This window comes from Tachyglossus aculeatus, chromosome 2, assembly GCF_015852505.1.
Source record: "Tachyglossus aculeatus isolate mTacAcu1 chromosome 2, mTacAcu1.pri, whole genome shotgun sequence".
Classification (NCBI taxonomy): Eukaryota; Metazoa; Chordata; class Mammalia; order Monotremata; family Tachyglossidae; genus Tachyglossus; species Tachyglossus aculeatus.
Genome location: NC_052067.1, coordinates 8,426,567 through 8,450,678, shown reverse-complemented (window position 1 = coordinate 8,450,678; position 24,112 = coordinate 8,426,567).

Sequence of the window (24,112 nt, the reverse complement as noted above, 5' to 3'; positions counted from 1 at the left end):
TCCTGGTTCACTTTTATCTACCCCAGTGCTCTGAACAGTGCTTAACAAATATTATTATTGTTACTGATAACATTGATAATAGTCTTATTGATAATAATGATGATATTAAAGTGTTTGTCACCTCTGTTAAATTGTGAACACTTGAAGGTAGAGATCATGTCCATCCCCTCTATGATACTCTCTTAGGTATTAAGCACTTAACCAATCAATCATATCACAACTTTCGTAATAGTGATAATAAGAATAATAATACATCTGATCAATTGATAGTATTTATTGAGTGTTTACTCTGTGAAGAGCATTGTACTAAGTCAACTCACTGTGGGTAGGCAACACGTCTGCCAGCTTTGCTATACTTTACTCTCCCAAGCAGTTACTACAGCGCTTTGCACACAGTAAACATTCAATAAATAACATTGACTGATCTCAATTAATATTAATCCAAGGGCCACCCTTTATATCTATATATTCATAGTCCTTCTCTTCAATTGTGTGCATTTGTATACTTAATCATACAATGAATTGTTCATTCAGATTTATTCTTGTGCTTTCCCCAGACATAATCACACTACACCTATTTTATCCTTGTTCTTTCTCCTCTTCCCACTGTTTGCAAAAGTTTTGATTGACTGATTGATCCATTGATTCACTGGTCTGAATAACAGAGACAGATTGTCCTCTCTCTCCCTTTGAAACCAGAGGGTGATCTGACTTCCTACACTCAATCAGATCCACCTGTGAGTCTACCTGACTAAAACTTAGTGACTAGGCGAGGAAGATCAGAGGTCAAATGCAACTTCCTCAGTCACAGATGCAATTCTGTCAGCACTCTTCAAAATTTTTAGCTATTTTTTTTAACATTTTTCTTTTTTTTGTAACGAGGGTCAAGTGCTCTAGTTGATCCCTTATTCGCCTACAGTTTACTTTTAGCTAGACTGTAAGCTCATCATAGGCAGTCAGTCCGTCAATCAGTCAATTGCATTTATTGAGCACTTACTGTGGGCAGAGCATTTTACTAAGTGCTTGGGAGAGTATAATATCACAATAAACAGACGTATTCCAGTGTGGCTTAGTGGAAAGAGCCCGGACTTGGGAGTCAGAGATTGTGGGTTTGAATCCCAGCTCTGCCACTTGTCAGCTGTGTGACTTTGGGCAAGTGACTTAAATTCTCTCTGCCTCAGTTTCCTCATCTGTAAAATGGGGATTAAGATTGTGAGCCCCACGTGGCACAACCTGATTACCTTGTATCTATCCCAGCGCTGAGAACAGTGCTTGGCACATGGTAAGCACTTAACAAATAGCATTATTAATTATTAATTCCCTGCCCACAACAAGCTTATAGTCTAGAGGGCGGGAAACATGTCTACTGTACCGTGTCTGTTGTATTCTCCCGAATGCTTAGTAAAATGTTCTGTACACAGTAAGCGTTCAAAAATACCATTGATTAATTTAAGCTGTTTCCCTCTTGGGAAAAGATAGAAATGAATGTTGTAGCACTTCATGAGAGAAATCTGTTTGAATCAATGGACAAGCAATCAGCATCATCAACACCACCATCAATAGTATTGGGTTCCACCTAAGGGCAGAGTACTATGCTAGGCACTGAGGAACAAAAATAAGCCAAATATCCTGTCTCTTGTTCTGGAAAAGCTCACATATGCTAGTACTTCAGTACTATCTCATGTACATATCCACTTTGCATTCTCCCACCAATCCATCATTTATTTTAGAGTCTGTCTACCCCTGTAAGATTGTAGGCCTCTAGAAAGCCAGGATAATAATAAGAAGAATAATAATAATGGCATTTATTAAGCACTTACTATGTGCAAAGCACTGTTTTAAGCGCTGAGGAGGTTACAAGGTGATTAGGTTGTCCCAAGGGGGCTCACAGTCTTAATCCCCATTTTACAGATGAGGGAACTGAGGCCCAGAGAAGTTAAATGATTTGCCCAAAGTCACAAAGCTGACAAGTGGCGGAGCCGGAATTTGAACCCATGACCTCTGACTCCAAAGTCCGTGCTCTTTCCATTGAGCCACGCTGCTTCTCTATGAGGTCAAAGGGGGATAGATTTAGAGAGGAGGCGAGAGATCTCTTGCTGAGTTACTGCAGGGAATATGGGGAGAGTCGAAGAGAGCAGAGGAGGTGTGTGTGCATGTGGGGAGGGTGGGAGGTTGGAGAGAAGCAGGTGAAATCACACCTGATGGTTTCAATTTTGTTGATGAAGTACATGGCGAGGTCATTAGAGGAAAGAGATGGTGGGGGTAGAGGGACAGGAAGTTTCACAACACAACTATACTTTCAAGGAACATAATCTGGTTGTATCATATTGGGTCCCTTTATCTGAAAGGTCAGCAAGCCTCTCCAAGCTTCTGTTTTGATTTTTAATAAAGGTTCAATTGTGTTTTTGAAAAAAAAAAAACCAACAAACACTTGATTTTGCTAGAAATCTGCTTACCTGAGTAAGCAGGTAAGTTAGGTTGTAAGCAAGTTTTCTTTCAATAAGTTGAGGCCCCAAGTTAGCGAAGAGTTTTTAAAAGTTTTAAATCAGAAAATTGTCCTTTATACAAAAAGTAATCTTCTACTAACTCTATTTTACTCTAATAATAATAATAATAATAATAATAATAATAGCATTTATAAAGCACTTACTATGTGCACAGTACTGTTTTAAGTGCCGGGGAGGTTACAAGGTGATCAGGTTGTCCCACAGGGGGCTCACAGTCTTAATCCCCATTTTACAGATGAGGTAACTGAGGCACAGAGAAGTTAAGTGGCTCGCCCAAAGTCACACAGCTCATAATTGGCGGAGCCGGGATTTGAACCTCTGACCTCTGACTCCAAAGCCCGTGCTCTTTCCACTGAGCCATGCTGCTTCTCATAAGTGCTTCAGACGGTGCTTGGAACATAGCAGGCACTCAAGGAATACGCTTGAATGATTGGGAGAGAATAATAATAACTGTGCTATTTCTTAGGCATTTGCTATGGGCCAAGCACTTTACTCAGCACCGGGGCAGATGCACGATAATAAGATTGGACACAGTCCCTGCCCTGTGTGGAGCTCACAACCTGAGAAATCTGGTTTGGCTTCATCAGTCAATCATCTGAGGCCATGCTCTGTCCACTAGGCCATACTGCTTTCCTTGGGATACTCGTCATATCCCAGCTTGACTACCGGATCAGGCTTTATGAATCTCTCATGAATGTGATCTCCTTGCCTCTAGCCTCTCTCCTCCCTGTTTGATATTTGTGATTCATTGCCAGCACTTGCTTATTCAAAGTTCAAAGCACTGGGCTGCAACTCATGTGAAGGAATCATTTTCCCCCTCCCCACAACCTCCCATCAACCATGTCCTTCAGCTCCTATCAGAATCTTTCAAGCCTCCACCCTCAATATGGACTTCTGCTCAGGAGGCTGAAATATTCCTGGATAGAACTGATAGCAACTGCATTTAAAATAATATGAAGGCAACTGTAACAACTAGGGTTCATTACTAGCATGGTCTAGTGGAAAGAATCTGGGGCCTTGGAGTCAGAGGACCTGGGTTCTAATCTGGATTTCTCCCTTTCCCTGCTGTGTGACCTTGGGTGAGTCACTTAAATTATCTGCACCTCAGATCCCTCATCTGTCAAAAATGGGGATTCAATGCCCATTCTCTCTCCTGCACAGATTGTCAGCTCCCCATGGGATCTGAAGATCTTGCATTTAACCCAGTGCTTAACACTGTACTGTGCACACTTACCCACTATTACCATTATAGTGGTTAAGCCCTACTGAGAGCTCACCTCCTTCAGGAGGCCTTCCCAGACTGAGCCCCCTTTATCCTCTCCTCCTCCCCATCCCCCCACACTACCTCCTTCCCCTCCCCACAGCACCTTTATATATGTTTTACAGATTTATTACTCTATTTATTTTACTTGTACATATTCATTATTCTATTTATTTTGTCAATGATGTGCATCGAGATTTACTTCTATTTATTCTGATGCCTTGACACCTGCCCACATGTTTTGTTTTGTTGTCTGTCTCTCCCTTCTAAACTGTGAGCCCATTGTTGGGTAGGGACTGTCTCCGTATGTTGCCAACTTGTACTTACCAAGTACTTAGTAAAGTGCTCTGCACACAGTAAGTGCTCAATAAATACGATTGAATGAATGAATGAAAGACTATTATTATTATTATTATAACACCATCATCCTTATATCAGTGAGGAAATGGTGAGAAGTGGGATGGGATGCCCCATATATATGTACGCCAGTAGCATTAAAAGGAACAAGTACTTATGTACAGAGCCTAAACTAAGAGTTTGGGAGAATACAATGGAATTTAATTGTTCTTTAGGCAGACTTCTCAGATGGGTGCAATGAAAAGAGGGTTTTATTGGTTCTTAGAGGAATAACTTAGCATCTACATTAACCGAAAAATTCATGGAGTTCTGAAAATAAAGCCCACTCCCCAATCTGAAAGATGTTACTTCTTCCCCATTATTCAAGAGTGACTCTCCCCTCCCTATCCCCCCACAAGTCTATCTGTGCCAAGATCCAAATACCTAACCCATTAACTGCAGCTCCATCACCAACCGGGCCTTTGGGAAAAGTCAGGTCTAAACAGAAACATTCTTCTTCTCTCATTCTTCATCTTTCAGAAAACAGCAAAACGTCTAGAGGTTTCATTATTCATGCCTTGGTCGGCTCGGGCAACACTGACTGTGCTTTTCTTGGCAGCGATTGAAAACACCATAATGTCTGTATAAGTTTTAGAGTGGAATCCTGTTTTGTACCTAGTTTCCTTCCACAGAGTGTAGTTTCAAATTCTCATTCAGACCTATCAGCTCCAGCTCCTCTCGGTGTTATACATGTTTTCCCCTCCAAACCCTGACTTTCACAGGTTTGGATTTATTCTATTTACAGTTCTGAATACAAGTGAAATTTGGATTCTGTCACCTAGATCTGGACAGACTCTGTAGTCTACTAAACTTCATCATCCTGAAGATACTGGCAGGATAATTATTTTTCAAAAAACACTTAAAATATGAAGGACACATTCCACACCAAGTGTACCTTTCATCACTGAGAGTATTTCCATGGGCAAAAAAAAAGAACGGAAAAGAAAAATTCAGTGAAGATTTGGTCTAATCTTTATGAAAGAAACTGCTATAAGGTAAGTTCCCATCTCAGTTGAGTAAGTAGTGCTTAATTTGTAACTTATTCAAGGATCAATTATGTCAAACAAAAAGTGTATAATGACAAAAAATGGAAAGATTTGCTTGGGTCAACTGGCTTAAAAATGAACACAATCATGGACCATGTCAATTTTTCAACTGGTGTTCAAGAATGCAGTGACATTAAAAATCTAGTTTCTTTGGGCAAATCAATCAATCCAAATCATTTAATGAGAACTTATAATGTGCCAAGCACTATATTAAGTCCCTGTGCAAGTTCAAAAGAGTTGTACATATCTATTCTATTTATTTTATTTTGTTAATATGTTTTGTTTTGTTCTCTGTCTCCCCCTTCTAGACTGTGAGCCCACTGTTTGGTAGGGACCGTCTCTATGTGTTGCCAACTTGTGCTTCCCAAGCACTTAGTACAGTGCTCTGCACACAGTAAGCACTCAATAAATATGATTGATTGATTGATTGATTGATTGAGAGTAGGTGAAAATCAGAGGAACACAGAGTTAAAAGTAGTAATTCGTATTTTGGTGGCTGGCACACATCATGGCCTCCAAGGCATTGAGAATTCTGCCTAGAAGGGTTAATTGCATAACATAGGCTGAGAAGTTAACTAATTCAACGTGAGGCCGGGTTATCCATTCACAAACAAAGCACATGTGCCACTTGGGGGCTTAAATTTGACTCCCTAACCAAAGTCCTAGGATTTTATTCAAGAAGGTAGAGTCCCATATTGATTCTTGCAGATGTGCTTCTTTCCATCTTCCTAACATTTTCATTAGTACTTTTTTTAAGGGACTCTATCTGATCTGCACGTGTCTTGGAAAGGCAGGCTGCCACCAGTTACTGCCCCATCTCCCTCCTACCATTCCTCTCCAAACTCCTTGAGCAAGTTGTCTACATCTGCTGTCTCAAATTCCTCTCCTTCAGTTCTCTCCTTGATCCCCACCTCAATCTGGCTTCCAACCCCTTAACTCCACAGAAACTGCCCTCTCAAAGGTCTCCTTGTTGTCAAATCCAATGGCCTCTACTTCATCCTAATCCTCTTTGACCTCTCAGCTGCCTTCAACACTGTGGACCATCCCTTTATTCTGGAAACATAATCCAACCTTGGCTTCACTGATTCAGTCCTCTCCTGGTTCTTCTCTTCTCTCTCTCTCCGTTCATTCTCAGTCTCCTTCATGAGTTCCTCCTCTGTCTCCCACTCCTTAACTGTGTTGGGGGTGGGGGGCTCAAGGTTCAATTCTGGGTCTCCTTCAATTCTCCATCTACACCCACTCCCTTGGAGAACTTCTTCACTCCCTTGGCTTCATCCATCACCTCTATGCAGATGATCCCCAAATCTACATCTTCAGCCCTGATCTCTCTCCCTCGCTGCAGTCTTGCATTTTCTCTTGCCTTCAACAAAGCTCAATTTGGATGTCCTCTCGTCACCTCAAGCTTAACATGTCCAAAACAGAGCTCCTTAACTTTCCACCCAAACCCTGTCCTCCACCTGTCTTTCCCATCACTGTAGATGACATCACCATTCTTCCTGTCTCACAAGCCTGTACCCTTGGAGTTTTCCTTGACTCCTCTCTTTTGTCCAACCCACATAGTCAATCTATCACTAAATCCTGTCAGTCCCACCTTCAAAACATTGCTAAAATTGCCCTTTCTTCTTCATCCAAACTGCTACCACGTTAATACAATCACTCATCCTGTCCTGCTTGGATTACTGCCTCAGCCCTCTTGCTGACCTTCCAGCCCCCTGTCTCTCCCCACTCCAGTCCATACTTCACTCTGCTACCTGGGTCATTTTCCTACAGAAACATTCTGGACATGCCATCCCACTTTTCAGAAAACTCCAGTTGTAGCCCATCCACCTCCATAACAAGTAAAAACTCCTCACCGTTGGCTTTAAAGCACTCCACTACCTTGCTCCTTCCTACCTCTCCTCACTACTCTCTTTCTACAACCCAGCCCACACACTTCACTCTTCAAGTGTTTACCTTCTCACTGTGCCTCTATCTCACCTATTTTACCACCGACTCCTAGCCCACATCCTGCTTCTGACCTGGAATGCCCTCCTTTCTCAAATTCTGTAGGCAATTACTTTCCCCTCCTTCAAAAGCCTTACTGAAGGCACATTTCCTCTCCTCCTTATTGAAGACCTCTCCATTTCCTCTTCTCCCACTCCCTTCTGCATCATCTGACTTGCTCCCTTTGTTCTTCCTCCCTCCCAGACCCACAATGCTTCATGTCTGTAATTCATGTATTTATATCATTGTCTGTCTCCCTCACTCTAGACTGTAAGCTTGTTGTGGGCGGGGAATGTCTGTTCATTGTTGTATTCTCCCAAGGCTCAATACAGTAACTGCTCAATAAATACGATTAAATGAATAAATGAAAGATACTATGGGAGCTGAAAACTGCCTGTTTGTACATTGTTTTGGGTGTGAAAGAATGGTATGAGCCAAAACGAGCTTTTTCATCTGTAGCATTGTCAAATGCTTTGATGCAGAATACTGGGAAGTTGACCTGAAATATACACCCAATGCAGAGGGGTGGTGATTCCCTCTCAACATTCAAGAGATGTTTCAATCATTCATCTATACAATAAGGTCATTTTCAGGACCTTGAAGTTATGCCTTCCTTGAAAAAATGGTATAATTTACATTAAGGACCCATCCTGTTCAGAAATGGAAAATTGTTTGTGTAAGTTACACAAATGCATTCATTGGTGTTATTTAAAATTGTATTTCTAAAACAATCTAAAGTGGGTTTTGGATTCTTGGAGATGTTTGATTTTACAACCACAGTACTTCCAGAGAGTGCACATTGTAATTATGTTTTTGGATAGAAGGAGATAGCAGAATTAGGGAAGGTTCTTCAGATAAGGTGACTCTAGAATGAATCTTGTAGAATGGATCTTTCAATTTTTTTAGATTGTGAGATCCCTGTGGGATAGGGACTCTAAATTCGCATTTCTACATTCTTTCGCAGTGCTTACTAGAGGGCTCTGCTCATAGTAAGTGTTAAATAAATACTGTTAATACTAATGTTGCCAACTTGTACTTCCCAAGCGCTTAGTACAGTGCTCTGCACACAGTAAGCGCTCAGTAAATATGATTGAATGAAATGAATGAATAATATGAATCTTTGGTTACAGTGTGGTGTGCTGTTAGAAGTTTTGTGCTCCTGTGTATGATATTATAGCGAGGGCTATAGTTCAAGATTCCCTTAATTTGGGGTTCTCCAAGAACTTAGCTCTCATGTTTTAGTAGAACTGGGTGCATATTTAGAAACTATAAAAATTGGCACAAATAAAATCAAATTGCCAAAACTATTATTTGCACCAGGTTTGTGGATGAAGGGGAGAACTGTAGTGACACAGCAGATTCAAAGTCATTGCCATTAGGATAAGACAAATAATACTGCTGTGGTTTCACCTCAAGGTCACAACTATTTTCACTAGATTTCCAGCTCTTTGAAAACAGGGATCGTGTAATCCAATTCTGTTGCATTGTACTCTCCTAAGCATGTAATAAGCACTCAATAAATACCACTAATTGATTGATTTATCACAGCCTCACCATGCTGCCTTCTACCCAGCCAAAATATATAATAATAATAATTATGATGATGGTATTTGTTAAGCACTTACTATGTGCCAAGCACTATTCTAAGCATTGGGATAAATCAAAGGTTATCAGGTTGTCCCACGTGGGGCTCACGGTCTTAATCTCCATTTTACAGATGAGGTAACTGAGACACAGAGAAGCCAAGTGACTTGCCCAGAGTCACACAGCTGACAAGTGGTGGTGCAGAGATTAGAACCCACGACTGCTGACTCCCAAGCCCGGGCTCTTTCTACTAAGCCACACTATTACCAATAATAATACCATATATCTCATGGTAGCAGTTCTCTGAATATCAATAGTCTTGAGATATTCCTCAATTTCACCTTGAGGCGTTCCAATATTTGTGCCTTCTCCACAGCAAATGACACCTTTGTATATAGGCATTAATAACTGGCAATGTTCCACTTCTCCATGAAATTCTTCAAATCACTTCTGGATGTGAAATGTGAATGACTGAATTATTACTCTCCATCAAGCTTCCTGAGATGAGTCATGAGAAAATTAAACATTTCTATAGAAAACACATGCATATCATTTCTCAGAGGGTGGCTGGGATTTGTTCATATTACATTAGTTGAAATATTACTATTGCTGTGATTGATAAATGGGGTGGATAGACCACCAGGATGTAGATGTTTTTAAAGAAATGCAAAGAATATTATAGTGCTTGTTAAGTACTTACTATATAGAAAAGCAGCGTGGCTCAGTGGAAAGGACACGGGCTGTGGAGTCAGAGGTCATGGGTTCAAATCCTGGCTCCATCAATTGTCAGCTGTATGACTCTAAGCAAGTCACTTAAATTCTCTGTGCCTCAGTTACCTCATCTGTAAAATGGGGATTAAGACTGTGAGCCCCCCGTGGGACAACCTAATCACCTTGTAACCTCCCCAGCTCTTAGGACAGTGCTTTGCACATAGTAAGTTCTTAATAAATGCCATCATGATTATTATTATTAGTATGATATGCCAAATCTCTGTGCTAACCATGCTTGACACATAATAAGGACTTAACAAATGCAATAAAAATAATAGCAATAATAACAATCATAATCACAGGGTAGGAACAATGCAATCTGATCAGTCATTTGTGTCTTCTATCTTGTATCTACCCCAGGCCTTAGTACAGTGCTTGGCAAATAGTAAGCACTTAACAAATGCCACAGTTAATGTTATTAGTCTGAGTCTGAAGCACATATAAGATTAAAATGAAGCAGAAATTCATTTCTAAAGCACAATCTGGAAGCCTGATCCATATGTTGAATCTCCAACAGCTGAGACAAAGGCCTTCTGTGATCTGGAGGTCTTTCATCTCCTCATATCTTTCTTCTGCTCCATTACGGGCTCACCTGCTCTGCTTTTTATCTCCCAGAAGGGCATTCCATCTCTACTGGATATTGCTCCACTTCCTGTCTCGGGGGCTGGGACTCTGAAGGCCAGAGCTTCTTTTGCAAGCATCTAATTCTGGAGGGGTTTACAGCAGTCTCCTTTCACCGTAGATACTCGGGATATAACTGTAGGTCAATGCCCTCCTTCTGGAAGGGCCACTTCACTCTCAGTTTCATCACTAGGTGGAGGCTTCTAGGAAGCTAAAAAAACCTTTTCTAAAAGAGACAGGTGTGGTGACATTTCCTCAAGACTGCTGAGGTCTGCTCCTGTTTTAAAATGTGCTGCAAGAAATGCATGTTTTCTAAATAATAACAGTGATGATAATAATAATGATATTTGTTAAGCACTTACTATATGTCCAACCCCGGGGTATATACAGGATGATCAGATGGGATCCGATTCCTTTCTCATGTAGGGCTCAGATTCTAGTGGTGTGGAAGTTAGGATATTTAATTCCCATTTTGCAGCTAAGGAAACTGCGGCACAGAGGATGGTGGGTGGGTGGGGAGAGAGTGTTTTAAGGATGGGTTTACCTTGCTACACCTCGGGATGCCAATGTGGGACAAAATGAGAATGCTATTTTCGGTTGACAAAATGAAAGTCATCACACTGTCGCCTTCTCCAAGTGTGTTACCTTGGGCAAGTCACTTGATTTCTCTGTGCCTTAATTCCCTCATCTGCAAAATGGGGATTAAAACTGAGACCCATGTGGGATCTTAACTGTGTCCAACCTGATTAGGTTGTATCTACCCCAGCGTTTAGTTCAGAGCTTGACACGTACTAAGTGCTTAAAAAAAACAATTATTAATATACTAATCACTATGGGAGCAATAGAAAAAGGTTAGACTCTAGACTGTGAGCTCCTTGTGGTCAGAGAACATGTCTACTAACTTTGTTATATTGTATTCTCCCAAGTGCTTAGTACAGGGTTCTGCACACAGTAAGAACTCATTAAACATGACTGATTGAATGAAAACATTGTTCTTGCCATCCTGCATTCAAGGGACTTACCATCTAATGGGATAAGACAGAAATACATATTATCTATCTATTTATCTATCATCTATCTATCTATCTATCTATCTATCTATCTATCTATCTAATCATCTATCTATCTATCTAGAGTGAGAGAGAGATCTATCTATCTATCTATCATCTATCTATCTATCTAGAGTGAGAGAGAGAGAGAGAGAGAGAGAGAGAGGGAGAGGAAGTGATTTGTTGTTTTTTGTGCCTTATCCCATTGAACAATAAGCTCCCTTGAAGGCAGAATATCTTCTGTGTGACCTTGGGCATGTCACTTAACTTCTCTATGCCTCATTTACCTCATCTGTAAAATGGGCATTATGACTGTGAACCCCACGTGAGACATAGACTGTGTCCAACCTGATAACCCTGTATCTACCCCAGCACTTAAAACAGCACCTGGAGCAAAGTGAGTGCTAAACAAATACAATAAAGAAATAAATAAATGTGATTGATTGATTGATAGTTATTTTGCTGTTTCTTCACTGAACATAATGTGTTTATTCCCCAGTCGTCCATTCCCTGGATATTGTATGGATTATTGCTCAAAATTAGCTCCAATACGTTTAATGAGCTCCTCCTATGACAGAAACACTGCGCAAAAATGCTGTGTACGAAACATTGGTCAGCTGTGATGGCATAGGAACATTGAGAAGTAGCATGGCCTAGTGGAAAAAGCATGGGCCTGGGAGCCAATGGACCTGGGTTCTAATCCCAGATCTGCCGTTTATGGGCCGTGTGACCTTGGGCCTGTCACTTCACTCATCTGTGAAATGGGGATTAAGTCTGTGAGCCCCATGTAGGACATGGACTGTGTCCAACCGGATCAGCTTGTACTTACCCCAGAGCTTTGTACAGTGTCTGGAATATAATAAGAGCATAACAAAAGGCATTGAAAACATTATTAATAATAATACTGGTATTTGTTAAGTGCTTACAATGTGCCAAGAACTGTTCATAGCACTGGGATAGATACAAGGTAATCAGGTTGTGCCACGTGGAACCCACAGTCTTCATCCCCATTTAACAGATGAGGTAACTGAAGCCCAGAGAAGTTAAGCGACAGGCATAAAGTCACACAGCTGACAAGTAGCAGAGCCAGGATTAGAACCCAGGACCTCTGACTTCCAAGCCCATGCTCTTTCCAGTAAGCCATGCTGCTTCTCAATAATAATAATAATATTGTTTTTCAATAATCATGGCATGCCAAGCACTGTATTAAGTGCTGGGGTGGACACAAGCAACTTGGGTTGCACAAACTCCCTGTCCACTCTACATAAGCACTATATGATCATTTAAGGACAGGGAGTATATCTCTGATTCAGCTGTATTCTCACAATTACATAAATGCACCAGAGGTGAATTCTACCAACTTCATTTTTTCCTTCTCCCCAGTCTGTATTCTCTCAACTCCCACTTCAGCATTTATTAATTCACAAACAATCAATTAACATTCCTTGTTGTGGGCAGGGAATGTGCCTACTAACTCGGTTATTTTATACTCCCCCAAGTACTTAGTAGAGTGCTCAACACAAAGTTAGCTCCAAGAAGATATGATTGATTGGTTAATTGATTTTCTCTTCCACAAACCTTCTTTCCAGCCTCTTCCTCTTACTATCCATAAATAATTTTGCTTTGTCTTCCCCCTTATGGCAGGGAATGTGTGTTTGTGTTTTTGTTTTATAACTGAACTCTTCCTGGTGCTTAGTATAGTGCCTTGTGCTCAGTAGGCAAAAATACTAGTGACTGATTGATTGATTGATTGATTGCTCTCTGTCAGCTAAACCCCCAGTTTAGTGTAACACAGTATTTTTTTATTTTTCCTCATCTCGCTTTGAAATATATACCTAGAACTGTTTTCCTTGGGCACAAGGAAGGGGCTCCCTCCAGGAAATTAGCTAATACCCGGATAAAGAAAGTGCATCTTACAGAGAAGAATTCCTGAATTGTGAAGGGAATGAAAATTCCGTGCTTTTCTGCCTTGACCTTGGTATAGAGGAAAGGGAAGAATTTGTGTGTGGCGTTCACGCCCCTTGAACTTGGGAATTATATTAGGCTTATAGCATTTCCCCAACACTCTGTGGAGCTTTTAAGCCAAGCATCTGTGAGGAGCATTTCCTAAATACATGCAACCTGCCCTTTGACTTTTTTCAGGATAAGAAAACTCTGTCCCTTTCACACAGTGATTCCTGCCTTTCACATTATGTGGAACAATGCTGGGATCTCCTAAAGTCCTAGGCAATAAAGATAGCTAGTGAGATTACTATATTCTTCTATCAGCGAGAAGCCACCACACATGCAGAACAATTGTCAGTTTGCCTCATAAAACCATTAGATGATTTTTATATAACACAGATTATAAAAGACCTCAGGGGAACATATTTGGAAAGGAAATCCAGCCAGGGTTACACTGCAGAGGATCCCAAGAGAAAGCGTGGGATGACTTATTAATGGGACGTTCTGGAAAAAATCAGAAGAGGCCATATCTCTTCCCACTACTAACTTTGTGGGCAAACTACAATGAAAGCTAAGGCATTTCCCACCCCGCAGTGGAGTTCCTCTTCCTGTTAGGAGGGAAATGGACTTCTGGCCTCTAGACTCTCCAAATCCCCAAGGGGACTTTCCATAAAATATCTGCTGGAAGAAAATAGGCTAGAAAGAATCCATCCATGATCTCCCAGTAGGTGTAAAGATTCATGAATGCATGATTATGATATGGGCACGGCTGATTCAAGGTGGACTCCTGTCCACTGCAAGTTTACTGTTTCCTTAAATTGTATTGTTTGATCCCAACTCCCTAAGCCAGTCTTCTGGGAAGTAATAGTAATAACAATGATAGTATTTATTAAGTATTTACTATGTGCAAAGCACTGTTCTAAGAGCTGGAGAGGTTACAAGGTGATCAGGTTGTCCCATGGAGGGCTCACAGTTTTAATCCCCATTTTACAGATGAGGTAACTGAAGCCCAGAGAATTTAAGTGACTTGCCCAAAGTCACACAGCTGACAATTGGCGGAGCTGGGATTTGAACCCATGACCTCTGACTCCAAAGCCTATGCTCTTTTCCACTGAGCCACACTGCTTCTCTAATTATGATATGGGTTGATTCAAGGTGGACTCCTGTCCACTGCAAGATTACTGTATTTATAAATTTTATTGTTCGCTCCCAACTCCCTAAGCCAGTCTTCTGGGAAGTAGTGTGGCCTTCTAGAAAAACCACAGACCTGGAAGTCAGAGGACCTGGATTCTAATCCTGGCTCTGCCATTTGAATGCTGTGTGACCTGGGGAGAGTCACTTCACTCCTCTCTGCCTTGGTTTCTTTATCTGAACAATGGGTGTTGATGTCTCCCTCCTCCTTAAATTAATTGGGAGTATTATGTGGGACAGGGATTGTGTCTGCCTTGAGTATCTTGTACCTACCCCAGCTGTTGCTACAGGGCTTGGCACATAGTAAGTGCTTAACAAATACCACAATCATTGTAGTTACTGCACACAGTGGGATGAATGAATGCAAATCTGAAAGTAAAAAAGAAACCATCAAATGAATCGATTAAATTGGTCTATCAATGGCATTTATTAAGTGCTGACTTTTTGCAGAGCACTGTATTAAGCACTTTGGAATGTGCAATACAGTTGGTAGACCAGATTTCTGCCTGTAAGAGCTAACAATCTAGCCAGGGAGACAGATATTAAATTACAAGTAAGGGAAGCAACAGAGCTTGAAGATATTTAATGATTAAACAAATGAATAAATGACTAAAATAATTCTGCTCAACGGTCACAAAAAAAGAAAGAAATGATGGCACTAAGCAACTCAGGATATGGATTTACTTTTAATAATAATAATATAATAATAATAATGGCATTTTTAAGTGCTTACTATGTGCGAAGCACTGTTCTAAACACTGGGGGAATACCAGATGATCAGGTTGTCCCACATGGGGCTCACAGTCTTAATCCCCATTTTACAGATGAGGTAACTGAGGCACAGAGAAGTTAAGTGACTTGCCCAAGGTCACACAGATGACAAGTGGCAGAGCCAAGATTGGAACCCATGACCTCTGGCTCCCAAGCCCGGCCTCTTTCCACTGAGCCATGCTACTTTTCTAAGTCAATCAATCAATCGATTATATTTATTGAGTACTTGCTGTGTGCAGAACACTGAGCTAAGTGCTTGGGAGAATATGATATAACAATCTAGAAGACCTAATCCCTACCCACAACCAGCCTACATCCAGAGGCGGGAGAAAGACATTAGTAAACATAAATAAACACATAAGTGTTGTGGAGCTAGGAGGGGGGATGAACAACGGGAGCAAGTGGGTGATGCAGTATGGAGTGGAAGAAAAGGAAACAAGAGCTTAGTCTGGGTAGGCCTCTTGGAGGAGATGTGCCTTCAATAAGATTTTGAAGGAGGGGGAGAGTCTGTCAGATATTAAGAGGGAGAGTGTTCCAAAATGTGGGCTAGAGGTTGGCAGAGATCGAGGTACAGTGAGTAGGTTGGCATGGGAAGGGTGAAGTGAACAGCCTGGGTTGTAATAGGAGGGTAGTGAGGTGAGGTAGCAGGGGGAAAGATGACTGTGTGCTTTAAAACCAGTGGTGAGGTGTTTCTGTTTGATGTGGAGGTAAACTAGGGAATGAAGGTGCCACTAATCCATCTCACCTTCAGTTATCACTGTCTTACCAAACAGAGGCATGCTTGAATTTTCAACCACAGTAAAATCCTACCATAATACTACTAATAATTTTGGTCTTTGTTAAGTGCTTACTATGTGGCAAGCACTGTTCTAAGCACTGGGGGAGATGCATAGTAATCAGGTTGTCCCACATGGGGCTCACAGTCTTAATCCCCATTTTCCAGATGAGGGAACTGAGGCCCAGAGAAGTGAAGTGACTTTCCCAAAGTCACACCATCTCTCCTGATCACAAAGAAGTACTAAACTAAAGCTTTGAAGTTCTTACTGCCACCTCAGGAGAAATTCAGGGATTCTTATTTTGGTCCCTCTCCTATTCTCCATCTACACCCACTTTCTTGAAGAACTCCTTCTCTACCCTGGCTTCAGCTATCATCTCTTTGCAGGCGATCTCAGTCCCACAACACTATGTACATATTCGGAATTTATTTATTTATATCAATGTCTGTCTCCCTCCAGAAGACTAAAAGCTTCTTTAGGGTAGGGAATATATTTATCTACTCTGTTATATAAATCAATCAATCAATCAATCAATTGTATTTATTGAGATCTTACTGTGTGCAGAGCACTGTACTAAGCGCTTGGGAAGTACAAGTTGGCAACATATAGAGACAGTCCCTACCCAACAGTGGGCTCACAGTCTAGAAGGGGGAGACAGAGAACAAAACCAAAGATATTAACAAAATAAAATAAATAGAATAGATATGCACAAGTAAAATAAATAAATAAATAAATAGAGTAATAAATATGTACAAACATATATACATATTTACAGGTGCTGTGGGGAAGGGAAGGAGGTAAGACGGGGGGATGGAGAGGGGGACGAGGGGGAGAGGAAGGAAGGGGCTCAGTCTGGGAAGGCCTCCTGGAGGAGGTGAGCTCTTAGTAGGGCCTTGAAGGGAGGAAGAGAGCTAGCTTGTCGGATGGGCAAAGGCAGGGCATTCCTGTCCAGGAGGATGACGTGGGCCGGGGGTCGACGGCGGGACAGGTGAGAACGAGGCACAGTGAGAAGGTTAGCACCAGAGGAGTGGAGTGTGCAGGCTGGGCTGTAGAAGGAGAGAAGGGAGGTGAGGTAGGAGGGGGCGAGGTGATGGAGAGCTTTGAAGCCAATAGTGAAGAGTTTTTCTATACTATGGAGGTTGCTAGGCAACCACTGGAGATTTATGAGGAGCACGGTGACACTCCTAAAACGTTTCTGTAGAAAGATAATCCAGGCAGTAGAGTGAAGTATGGACTGAAGTGGGGAGAGGCCGGAGGTTGGGAGGTCAGAAAGAAGGCTGATAGAGTAATCCAGTCAGAACAGGATGAGTGACCGTACTAATGTGGATAGCCGTTTGGGTTCATTCAACTGTATTTATTGAGTGCTTAATGTGTGCAGAGCAGTGTACTAAGCACTTGGAAAGCACAATTCAGCAACAGCTAGAGACAATCCCTGCCCCCAAACAGGCTCACAGCCTAGAATGAAGAGGAAAGGGCAGATCTTTGTGATGTTGTGAAGCTGAGATGGCAGGATTGGGAACATGTCTAGCAACTGTTGCACTGTACTCTTCCAAGCGCTTAGGACAAGTGCTCTGCACATGGTAAGCACTCAATAAATATGATTGATTGATTGATTTTTATCACCCTGGGTATTTCAGAGCAGCCAAGGAGCTCTGAAGTGAATGCAGACTTGGAACACAACTCTAGCGTATTATGATTTTAGAGTGAGCTCATCTTGATTCTTTCAAACATTTCTCAGTGGAGAAAGTTCTAAATTAAATCATGATTGAAATGATCAGTGAATGCTGCTGTTTAGCCCAGCAAGGACAGTTTAGGAGGGAAGGTCCAGCTCAGTTATGAGGGTGTCGAGTCCAATGGGTAACCAACAGATAGGTAGCTCAATGGGGCACCTCGCTTCCTTCCTTCCTTGAGAATATTGCTCACCCCACGTTGGCACCTTGAGCTTCTCTCCCTCCTGTCCTGTGGATGACCTCCCGTCCAGCGGAAAGGCCCTGGAAAGAATCCTCGAACAGCAATCTCCAAACAGAGGAAACCAAGTCAAACAAACGAAAAAAAGCTGAGGTCCCAATAGGCACCAACCGTGCTGGAAATCCAGCAACCGAAGGCTGCATCCTGAGAAAGAAATGTCAAATCTAGAGAGCTGGGGGAACCCTCAAACAGTCTCACGTAGCGGCTCTGATGAGGTGTCACCTCTTTCCATCCAAAAGTTGTTGTAATATGATAACACCTCTGGGAGAAAGCACTTTTTTCTGTCTATGAAATTATTGAATGCAGGCCTTATTTCCCTCACTGCAGTGGTCTTGAAGTTGGCTAACCTGACTTAAGGCCTTTCAGATTTTGAAAAAGAAAAAGAAAATAGGCATCCGGATTGGGAAATTATCCATCTGGTAAAAAAGAAAAGGGAGAGAGGGAGGGAAAAAATACCTTTTCAAGGTAAATTAATGAACTAGATGATCCAATATTTCCCTTTCATCTTTAATTTCCATAATCCTGCCTACAGAGTATTTTGGAACTTTTCTAATGTAGAGTAGAGTCTACATCCTCCTAAGGTAATTTTGGCATGTGGAAAATGAAGAATACTGCCCTGAGTGATTAGAAAAGAGTGGAAAGATCTTATGGGAAAAGGCAGCAAAAAGCAATCTTCTCTCTACTACCTTATCTTGGTGAAATAGCAGACAGAAAAGGGAATGGGGGTTGAGGTGGGTGGGTGGGTGTGTATGGGGGGTCTGACAGTGTACTGGCTCTTCTGGCAAGAGAAATGGCCATTGAGAAAACCCCCTAACTGGTTATCTGTGAGAATTCAAGCTTCCTTTCTTCCACAGGCTAAGAGCCTGTCTCCTGATATAAAACCAAAAGCTCATCCCTTTCGGTTTCCAGCCACTTGAATTTTCTAAAGTTTTGAGGAGCATTTTTCTTCATGATCTGTTCGCTGTTAGAGAACTACAGGATGACTGCAGTGTGACCCAGTCAGAGAAATGGTGGTGGACCCCATAAGGAATATGTAGCGGTAGAATGATCGCTGCTCCTTTCTTCTGAACTTCATAAAGAACTTGCAACCATTCCCTGGAATGTTTCCTTAACAGCAAAATCCAGGCATGTCCACTGATGGCCCAGTGGGTGAACAGGAAGGGACAAATGAATTTCACACAAACTCAATATCCAGTTGGAATTTACATCTAAATCTTATGTACTTTGTTACTCTAAGCACTATCTCCTATACATGTCCCTTTTCCCTTCTTTCTACCATCTGCAACTTACTTTAGCATCTGTCTCTCCCAGTGGATTGCAATCTCCTTGGAGTCAAGGATACCTGCTAACAGGATATCCAAGCACAATAGGCACTCAATAAATACTACTGTTTTTTGATTAATTGGACTTTATTCACCAAAATTTGTCCAAGCCAAAGGACATGATTTCCAGGTCATCAATCAATTGATCCATCAGTGGTATTTACTGAGCATTTACTGTGCACAGAGCACTGTAGTAAGTACTTGGGAAAGTACAATGCAACAGAGCCGGCAGAACTGGTCACCGACCACAAGGAGCTTACAGTTTAGAGGGGGAGACACATGTTAAAATAAACATATAAATTATATATCTATACATAGGTGCTTAAAGGGTAAAGATCCAAGTGCATAGGTGACATAGAAGAGAGAGGCAGTTGGGAGAAAGAAGGATTAATCGGGGAAGGCCTCTTGGAGGAGGTGTAACCTTAATATGGCTTTGAATGTGAGGAGAGTAATACTCTGGCGAATATATCCAGGACAGAGAGAATTCCCTCCAACCCCAATGCAATTCCGCCTCAACGATCTACATCATCTTCTTCACCCTTGATTTTTAGAAAATTGGATTCTTAGGCTTTTTCTAAGACTGCTTGTGAAAGATTCTCCTCCCTATTATCCAATGAGCGATTCAAAAAAGATGTGCTTAAAAAAATGTATTTTTCTTGATATTTTCAGTTTGGAGACCCTCAGGTCCTCTACTTTGTGCACTATTCAATTTCAACATTTTAAAACTCCTCAAACTCAAATGAAGAGTCAGGAATTCATTCTTCACTAGGCTGGTTCCTTCGCCCTTCGGTATTTGGTTGCCAATTTTTCTTTCCTGTTTTTGTAAATAAGGGATTTCCCCTCCCCTCCATCATTTGATACTGTTACAGTAGTCTATGAAATATATTTAAGTCCAGATTAAACTTTATAACCAAGCCAAAACTCACTTCAGCCATATGACCACTTTCTCTCACAGAAGAAAGGATGAAGCCACCTGATTAGAAAGAAAAAAAAATGAAATTTTCTTGAAACAAATAGTACAAATAGAACAATTATAAGCATCAAAAACGAAACAAAACAGGAGATTAGTGTTAGGCAGGAGGTGTGTATCTTCGAGGAAATGCCTAGGACATTAGATGTGGGAATTAATGACAGCCATGAATCAACTTCCTTCCTAACTACATAATGAATGCATTCAATGAAGATGGTCAGAAAGTCACTTTCTATTGCATTTCTTTAGCATCAGAAAGGTTGATGAAGAAATTGCCTAGGTAAAATTCAACTGTTGCATTGGCCTGCTTTTGAATTTCTCATTAAAAAATACAAAATCAGAAAAAAAAATGAATGACTGTCAACTGGAAACACTTTTAACTGTAATTTACTGAAGAAAAGAATTAGTTATTGTTCACTGAAATTAGAGCTTGTATTTAGAACAGCAGAATAAGAGTCATCAATTCATGGTCTTGCTGAACTTTCTACCTTACATCTTTTTCTCCAATTCATGGTAGAGTCTTCAAACTTATTTTTCCACCCACTGCTTCCATTTCCTCTCCACCAACTCCTTCCTTGGCCTTCTTTAATCTGATTTCCATTCTCATCAATCCCCTGAGACTCCACTTGCTAAGAATACCAGTGTCCTCATTTTAGCAAAATCCACTGTATCTTTCCTTATTTTGCTGAGCCTCTCTGTTTGAATTCTGTAATAACATTCTTCTTCTTGAATTCAAGACCAGGTCAGGGGCATGTGGGCATATTTCTGGTGGGGTGAAGAATTGTCTTCCCTATTTTTGAGAAGGAAAAGGAGAAATGTGCAATACCTGAGAGGGCTGCCCCTTTTCTTAGAAAATGACATTTTTAAAGTGCTTATTATGTGCTGTGCACTGTTACTAAGCTCTGGGGTAGGTATGAACAAATCAGGTTGCTCATAGTCCCTGTCCCACATGGGGCTCACATTCTCAATCTCCATTTTACGGATGAGGTAATTGAGGTACAGAGAACTGAAGTGACTTCTCCAAGGCTATGAGGCAGACAAGAGGAAGATTCAGGATTAGAGCACTGGTCTTTCTGACTTCCAGGCCAGTGGTATCCTCAATATTTGCAATCTGAATTCTCAGCAACTCTCACTGCTCCTAAATTCTTTCATTTTCTCCTGCCCTACAGTTCTTGGATCCTCCCCTTCTTCTCCAGCCAAGCTGCTTCCACCCTGTAATAAGATCTGCTCTTGCCTCAACTACACTCCTTACTCCCTACTCCTACTTCTTACGGAATTCAAACAGAGAGGCTCATCAAAATAAGAAGGAAAGAGATAATGGATTTTGCTAAAATGAGGACACTGGTATTCTTAGCAAGTGGAGTCTCGGGATTGATGAGAATGGAAATCAGATTAAAGAAGGCCAAGGAAGGTGTTGGTAGAGAGGAAATGGAGTAACTTCACTCCTTACTGGTCTTCCACCTTCCAGCCTTCCTCCCCTCCATTGGGACCTCCATTTCAGCTCCATTATTCTGCACAGTATTAAAATTGCATGGGACATTGCTAATTCCAGGAACTCCTGCACTTGGATTTCCAAGAACCAGAAATCAAGGTTGTGTGTTTATAATGATGTTACTAATTATTATACTATTTATTTAACACCTACTCTGCCAAGCTCTGGGATACATACAAGCTAATCAGATTGGACACAGTCCCTCGTGGGAATTGAGCTCCGGATTTAAAAGGTAGGGATATCCTCTTTCTTATCCCCATTTCATAGATGAAGAAACTGCAGCTGAGAGAGGTTAAGTGACTTTTCCAAGGTCACCCAGCAAGCAAGTAGAGTCAGAAGGACCTGAGTTCTAATCCTGCCTCCATCACGTGTCTGCTGTTTGACCTTGGGTAAGTTATTTAACTTCTCTGTACCTTAATTACCTCATCTATAAAATAAGGATAAGAGTGTGAGCCCCATGTGGGACATTAATTACCTCCTCTATAAAATGAGGATAAGAGTGTGAGCCCCATGTGGGACATGGACTGTGTCCAAACTGATTAACTTGTATCTACCCCAGCAGTTAGAACAGTGCTTGGTACATAGTAAGTGCTTAACAAATACCATACATATTATTATTATTATTATTATTATTAAGTGGTGGAACTGAGACTAGTAAACAGGTCTCCTGACTTCCAGTAGTAAGTTTCCAGTAGTCCACATTTCCTCTCACGTTTGACCTCCTAAGCGGAAATGGTCTGGCCTTGCTTTCATTTCTTCTCATAAAAGTTTCTTAGTCATTTGCTGCTTCTTCTTCATTCCTAAATTCCAAATTACTTTCCCAGTCAACAGCATGGTTTCTGAAGAAAGGCTTTGTCCCTAGGGATCCAAACAAATTCTTTCCACCATTTCCAGAGACACACTTAAAACTTCCTTTTTCTTACCTCAGCTCTAACACCCTTTTCTTGGCATCCCTCCTTGGCCACAAAAATGTTATTTTTCATAAGTATATGCTGAGGAAGTCAATTACCTAAATGAATGGGGAATCAGACTAGTTCTGATCATTGGCATTCCTGATTATGAAACAAAATTCGATTTGACTTTCTTGTACAGACATGGCTCCAATTTTGTTCAGTGAACGCAAATTTTTGAGACAAAATAGTGTGACAAGCAAATTCCTCCATTGTTAGCTACAGAATGTGGCAGATTTGCAGGTGATAACACCTCAATTCTTTTCCAGAAGCCTGCTGCCTTGATGTCATCCTCAATTTTTCCTATCTGAACTCTCTCAGCCCCAAGTTGCTCCTAAATCCTTTCAATTTCTCCTGCCCTACAGTTCTTGGATCCCCACCTTCTTCTCCAGCCAAGCTGCTTCCACCCTGGAACAAGATCTGCTCTTGCCTCAACTACATTCCTTACTGGTCTTCCACCTTCCAGCCTTTCTCCCCTCCAATCCCTTCTACACATTGCTGCTTGTATCATTTTCCTAAAGTCAGTCAGTCAATCGTATTTATCGAGCTTTTACTCTGTGTAGAGCACTGTACTAAGGTCTTGAGAGAGTACAATATAATAATGAACGGACACATTTCCTGCCCACAACGAGCTTACAGTCTAAAGGGGGAGACAGACATTAATACAAATCAATGAATTACAGATATAATTGATCTGAAGCATCACTTAGCTTATATATCTTCTCTTCTCCAAATCCTCCACTGGCTCCCTGGGTCTCTCTGCACTGAGCAAAAATTCTTCACAATCAGCTTCCAGGGTCTTTCCCATCTGGCCCTAGTGAACTTATCTACTCTCTTCTCCCACTATTTTCCAGCTCTCTAACTTGACTCCTCCTCTCTTTCAACTCTCCTGCTTCTGCTCCTCATTCTTGCCTTTCTCCTGTTCTTCCTTCCTCTCCATTTCAGATAGAACACAGCTCTCCTCAGATTCAGATCTCTTCTGACCTCTTCCCACAAGCTTCCCCTGATTAATTTCCTGAAATTTTGAGCCAAATCATCCCCTCAGCAACATTTGTGAATGTATTCACACCCTTTTTACCACTCCCGTATGCACGCCTGCTTTACTGATTTTTGACCTCTCTAGCTACGAATATTCTTATATCTTTTAGACCACCATTCTCCCCTCCTTCAAATCCTTATTAAAATCATATTGCCTTCAAGTGGCCTTCTCCAAGTCCTCATTTTCCTACTCCCTCTCCCTTCTGCATTACCTGATCACCTTGTAACCTTCCCAGTGCTTAGAACAGTGCTTTGCACATAGTAAGCACTTAATAAATGCCATCATTATCATTATTATTATAACAGCAGAGACTCAAGGTTTCACTGTGTGGGAGAAGGCAACCACTTCCATATATTTACCAAGAAAACTCTATGGATACGCATACCGGAACAACTTAATGGCAGAAACTGGGACACTCTGGGGAGAGTGTGTCCATGGAGTTGCTGTGGGTCGGAAACAATGCAAAGACAT